The sequence below is a fragment of the Electrona antarctica genome, assembly GCF_951216825.1.
Source record: "Electrona antarctica genome assembly, chromosome: 2".
Lineage (NCBI taxonomy): Eukaryota > Metazoa > Chordata > Actinopteri > Myctophiformes > Myctophidae > Electrona > Electrona antarctica.
The window spans coordinates 25,669,755-25,676,929 of NC_136807.1; positions in this window are offsets into that span (position 1 = coordinate 25,669,755).

The following is a 7,175-nucleotide window of genomic DNA, read 5'->3' on the forward strand; positions in this document are numbered from 1 at the left end:
CTAATTTTATTTCTAATGGTGCCAAATCTTGCTGACTGGGTATTGGGGGTAGTTTTTGACTGAACCAGATCGCTCCTCCATTATCCATATACAGTCCAGTAGGATTTTCATTCAGGGCCCCCTTGGTCCAGCTTTAAACTGCATCACCTTATAGACAAAATATCTGTGAGTTATCAGTTACATATCACTTACCACTAGCACTGTAGCAGATGAAGGAAGCTTTATGGTTACAATCCAGGTCAACCCATTTGGACCCTCTGGAAGTCGCCAGGGCACCACATTTCTCTTTTAGACCCCTTCCACCCAGTGCCTGAATGAGGAGCTGCTCCCATCGGACCACTTCCAGGCGTGTCGGTAGTGGTACAGGCCGATCCAATAGACACCACCATGGAGCATTATCTTCATGATCTCCTGGTGCTCAGTCTGGTTCCTCACACTGGCCAGGTCTGTGTGTTTCTCCCTGCACTGCCTCTGAGCCTCGGCCCATGGCATTGACGTTGCAATGATGATATATTTTCTTATCGCTTCTGAAAATAAATAAATAAATACATAAAGAATGAACACAAAATGGTCTGCACCCGGGATTCGAACCCATGTAGGTCTCCTGTGTGGAAACTGGAAATCCAACATCTTAACCACTAATTAAGCCAAAGGGAATTCCTTATTTCTCAGGGGAGATATTAGACAACTGAAATGGCATAAACAGATAATCTTGACAACAGGGATAATGGGTTTTGGACTAAATCAGTAGTAGTAGCAGACAGCAGTACAAAAAGTGTTAACAAAAAATGGCAGACAATTGAGTCAGCCAAAAATGGGCGTGCTCTATATAGACGAATCCACGCAGGCACAATCATAACTGCGGTGTCACATTAAGCACATATTGACACCGCAACATTGATTGCCTGTAGCTGGCCTACTGGAACCGTGGATTTGTGTATAGGGAGGTATAGGTATATCCAAGGAATCCAGGGACAAAACATTTGGACGACCTATGGCTCAAGAGAAAGAAACCTAGTGGAGGTTCTTCCTGGGCCTGAGTGTGTGTGCAATGTTTCACACCGTTCGGTCCAATTCAATTCAATTCAATTCAATTTTATTAAAGTGTCAAATCACAACAAGTTGTCTCAAGACACTTTACAACCAACAAAGATCCACCCAGAGCAAGCAATATTACGACAATGGTAACGAAAAACTCCCCTTTAGGAAGAAACGTCAGGCAGAACCCGACTCTAGGGTGGGCGGCCATCTGCCTCGACCGTGTCGGGGGAGAGGGGGGGAGGGTAGAGGGGAATAGGAAGAAAGAATAGAAGAGAGATAGACAGGGTGGGCTCCATGGAGGGGCCTGGTCCACATCTGGTCCAGGTCGTGCACTGTGAGGCCGGGTCCACGGTCACACTTCTGGTGGGCTCCATGAAGTGGCCTGGTCCACGGTCACACTCGGCAGTCAGTTAGGGGTTAATATTAGAGGTCCACGGAACTGCGAAGTGGAGGACAAAAAGAGACTCCGGGGAAGGATTCCCCGGATGTTGGGTTAGTGGCAGGCCTTACTGGAGCCTATACAGTGTATATTACAAGCACTGCTGGGAGACTGCTGGGCTCCATGAAGTGTCCTGGTCCACGGTCACACTCGGCAGTCAGTTGGGGGTTAATATTAGGTCCACGGAACTGCGAAGTGGAGGACAAAAAGAGACTCCGGGGAAGGAGTTGGATTAGTGGCAGGCCTTACTGGAGCCTATACGGTGTATATTACAAGCACTGCTGGGAGACAAACCCACACAAATAATGTACAATCATGGTATTTAGCAGACACACAGCACAGGTGCGGGGTTTGGTGGGAGGTTCCCCTTACTCAGTTCTCACCCTTATGACTTTATCGGGTGAGCGAGTACTGGAGACAAGTCTAGCTATAGGCTTTGTCATAGAGAAAGGTTTTCAACCTAGTCTTGAATGTGCAGAGCGTGTCAGCCCCACGGACCGAAGCCGGGAGAAGGTTCCACAGCTGAGGTGCCTGGGACCTAAACGCCCTGCCTCCTATTGTAACTTTTGATATTTTTGGGACAGTAAGCATATTTGCATACTGTAAACGCACTGTTGTTCTATTTGGTTTGTAGGGATCGATGAGTTCTTTGAGATATTGTGGTGCCTGACCATTGAGAGCTTTGTAGGTGAGGAGAAGAATTTTGAACTCTATTCTGTATTTAACCGGGAGCCAGTGTAGAGAGGCCAGTGAAGGAGTGATATGGTCTCTTCTTCTGGTACCTGTCAGCACACGCGCCGCAGCATTTTGAACTAGCTGTAGGCTTTTCAGAGACTTACTTGGGCAGCCTGACAATAGCGAGTTGCAGGTCCAGCGTTGGCCAAGATTAGCTGCTCACAGACAGACAGACAGACAGACAGACAGACAGACAGACAGACAGACAGACAGACAGACAGACAGACAGACAGACAGACAGACAGACAGACAGACACGAAGGAACGGACAAGGGCGAAAACATAAACGCCACCCTAGGCAGTTCCGGCCTGGTGGAGATAATAAACACATCTCACCTTTGGCGTTGAAGCAGACTGGCCAGCGCTGAGACGCACACCTGATATCATCCCATTTACCATTAGCTTTCATGATGGCGCAATTTTCACCGTTTGGTTCACCAGGAGCCCAAGCGTTCGTCTGCCAGTGACCATCTCCAACTGTTGACATTGTTATACAGGCCTATCCAGACCTTAAAATAAATGACACCAAAGCATTAGCTAAATGAAATGACTAGTACACTTCATCTTGAGAGAATAAGGTATTTCCTGAGAAACAGGGAGAGACAATTTGATAAGGTTTGGCTGCCCCATGTCCATTACTTGAGTAGAAACAATGAATAGACAGGACACCACTGATATGGTTGACTGTACGCCATTTTCTTTTCAGATGTTTTCCATGAGCATTTCATCATCTTACTATTGTATTCTATAGTATGCTGTGTCACTGAGCAGTATGGGTGGGAGGGTTGAGGGTTTTCTTTCTCTTTTTGTCTTTGTATTTTTTCTTTCCTTTTTTTTGTTTTCTATAAAAGAAAAATGTATTTCATATCATAATGTTTGTGTAACAATTTATAATCTGCAACCTTTTTGCAAAAAAATATATGTTAATGACGTTCAGAAGATTTAGAACACTTTCCTGGGGGTCTTTATGTGCGTAATATATGGCTTTAGATATTTTAGATTTTAGCAGTGAGCCCAGTGTCTCTGATATCATCGACACTGGGCTCACTTACTTAGAAGCAGTGCACCAAAGCATTATGGGAATTGTAGTCCAGGAAGGAAGTGATCCCAGTGTCGATGACATCAGACACTTGGCTCACTGCTAAAATCTAAAAGATCTAAAACCATATATTACACACATAAAGACCCATAGGAAAGTGTTCTACATCTTCCAAACGTCATTAACATATTCTTTTTTTTGCAAAAAGGGTGAAGTGTCCCTTTAAGGTACCAATTCAAAGTGCTTTCCACATCACACAGCAAATACATTTGCCTAGCATGTGATGTCGTCATTTCTTCTTTGAAATCACCCATATAGCCATCCTTGGAACTTTGGATTCATTGTGATGTTGTAAATGGGCTGTTTTTATTTAATATAGAACTGTTTAATATTGTTAAAATATGTGTTAAGCTCTTTTATTCCTATAATAATCGTTGCTATTGAAGTCTGTTCAGTAAGTAACAAGGCCAAGGGCCTACCTCTCTCTCTCTGTCTTTAGTACCCTAAAACATTTTCAAGTTGGGAGGGATACCAATTTCATCCAATTAGGAGAGACCTATACTCTTATAGGATACAGGATAAGCAATTGAAATTATAAGTGAGGAAACTGCATGGCAACCCATCTTAAAATGTATTGTATGTTTATTAAAGAACTGCAGAGACAGCGGGACCCCTGTTAGTGAACAAACACTCTATAGCAAAAGTCATCAGAATATAGAGCTTTATAAGGATATTCACTTTTGGCCACGGTGCATTATTATTAGCACTGTCATTGTACACAGTCTTTCTTTGTATATTTCATAATTATGCTTTATATTATTTGCCAATCAACTGCCAGGGAAATGTTTGTTTACAAAGCCTAAAAAGCAAACAAAGTTCATTTTATTCAAGTACTTGATTTGAATATTTCAAGGGGGAGGTATGCCTAGCCTATATATAATAAAAAATAGAAGCTCATCATAATTAAATGTTAACAGATAGTTTTAGTTGATCTCTCCTTTATTGAAATGGAGTTTGAAGTTACAATTACAATTGGGTATAGGAAGAAGGTGTGTCGGAAAAAGTTACTACAAACTACGCCCCAGTTAGAAGTTAAAATGACCCAAAATCCAATCCTGTTGGAAAGAAACAACCCAGCAAGCCAAATGACGTCATGATGACATTATGATGACGTCCTCCGGTGACGTTCAAGACGTTTAAGACTAGGCCCGATAACAGCCCATATGATCTTTACGTCATTTCCAGGAGGTCTTCACCAGTCGAAATAATATTAGCTTATTCTGGGCCAGATCTGACTAGTTATGATATGATAGGATCTGGCCTCGATGGGACTCTCTCTGATTCATCCAGGGACGTCTGCCTTAGTGGGCAGAATTTATGTTCAAATCAGGTGATATTCTGGGCCAGATCTGCACTAGTCTTGGTTTGACTTGATCTGGCCACAATAGAGACGCGACTAATTCGTCCTGGTCCTGACCGTGCTTGCTGGGAAAACATTAAAAATAGCTTTTTTGAGTAGTGCCTAACCACTCAAACTACGACTGTATGTGTCTGTCTGTCTGTCTGTCCGTCCGTCCGTCCCTATATATATATGTATGTCCATCCGTTTGAGTATACGGAAAGCTTTAGTAGCGCTGAGTGACCTGGGGTGGCACTGTTGACTGCCGTGGCCGTGTGAACCTCCTGATTGGGACGCGCGTCGCACGAAAGCACGCATGCACGCACACACACACACACACACACACACACACACACACACACACACACACACACACGCACGCACGATTCAAAAGCAGGACTGGTGCAAGAAAGCCATAAACGAGTAAAAAGTATTTACTTTATTATTCAGGGGTTCCACCACCATACGCTTAAGTGTGTTGACATCCTCCAGGGTGTGTATAGTAGCCAGGTCTGTGAACTTGTCCCTGCAGTACTGCTGAGCATCTGCCCAGGTCATTTGGTCATTTACAAAATGGTACTGATGAGTGAGACATGAGGACAGGGTCCACAGCCCTGCAGGACAGAACACATATACAATACAATATACATGTTATTGTCCTATGCCCAGCTTTGTCTGTTTGTGTGTACCCTATAGGGATGATTTGATTGGCTGAGCAAAGTATGTATTGAGTATAATAATGAGGACAGAAAAGTGAAGATGGAAAAGTGAGGACGCATATATATATATATATATATATATATATATATATATATATATGCTGTCGGGAGGAAACCTCTTAACTCAAAAATCTTCATTTTTCAGGAAATGGAAAAACAAATGTTACATTTTTCAGAAATTGAAGAAAACCTTATATTTTTTAAACAAAGAAATACTGCCTCATCAACGTTGGTATAGTGACTTTGTATATTATCAGATACATGCATGTATCATTATATTATCACCACTTTACCCGAATACAGCTCAAGTGGAGTTAGGTGGTTTTCTCTGTCAAGATAGTTCTTATCAATGACAGAGAAACCTCTTAACTCCACTGACAATGGATCTCCAAGTTTGATTATCACACATACACGCACGCATGCACGCACAGTCGCGCACACACACACACACACACACACACACATGCAAGTTTGATTATCACACATTCACGCACGTGCACACACACACACACACACACACACACACACACACACACACTGTGAGCTGCAGTCAGTGCCCCCACAGAGCAGTGGAGTCTCTACTGACAGTGTTTCTACTGACAGTTTCTTTCAGAAGCACTTTTTGGTACTTTAATTCCATTGGTTCAATATAGGCTGCTGAACATAAGTACAACTTGTACTTTTCAAATACTTCTGCTCCACTACAGATCTGAGTCAAATGCTTATTACTCTGTTACAATTACATGAAAATGTTTATGGTTACTATGCTGATTTAGATTATTACAAAATGCTCTTCTTAACCACTTACGATAAACCATATTTTATAGTTTGAAAATAGCAGATTTACATGTACAAGCTCTCAAAAGAGTGACTAATGCAAATCCACAACGTGGCACGTTGTGAGCTTGTAGATCTGCTATTTTCACTAGTTTGGGTCCCAGGCAAACATCTCATTTCTCTTTTTGGTCTGGAGCTAAAAAGTTAGCACTATAGACCAATTATTTGTTTACAAACATTGGGACTGGGCGCACGGGTGACTGTTTCATGTAATGATTGTAATCAATTCCCAACAGATCTCCAAACCTGTTGTTTTGGGGAGCAGTCCATTCAACCTCCTCTTGTGAGTTGGCTAGTGAGATGCACCCTAGGAGACATTTATACTTCAAAGCCCATCAGTGTTGCGCACAGAGAACAGCTGATATACAAGCTCACATCGCATCGCAGATGCGACTGTTGTGAGCGTAGAGGTCTGCGTCACCATCGCGGGACGAAGCATAAATTATAGGCTACTTGATGGGCTGCAGGTGCGCATGCAGCCGTGCACAAACAGGCTCTGCTGCTGTGATCATGAGCGCACCTCCCGTTCTTATGACAGCGACTGGAGGTGTGGTTTTGAGGACAACTGTTTTGAATTGCTATTATTGTTCAAACACAACAGAAACCAGGGATTATATATTTCAAGGGCGAGAGATCACAATAAAAATCCTAATCATTCTTCCTCCACACTGGGAGAAAAACAGCATCTGAAAGTTTGATGGGGCATTTTTGACACGAGTGCAGTTAGAACTTTTCCATTGCATCTTATGAGAGGTGGTGTTCTTCTGCTGCCTTTATGCGCGCATGCTGTTTCTTATCAGTGTGACAGCACTTACCTGTTATAGTCACAACACACAACAGAGCTTGTGTCTTCATTCTCCTCTCTATACTCTGTCTTTTCTTCATGCATGACTTGGCATGAAGCTGTATTTAGACCATTCATTGGAGTGCCATGCATAGTTAATACCCTACCTTTCATACAAAACAT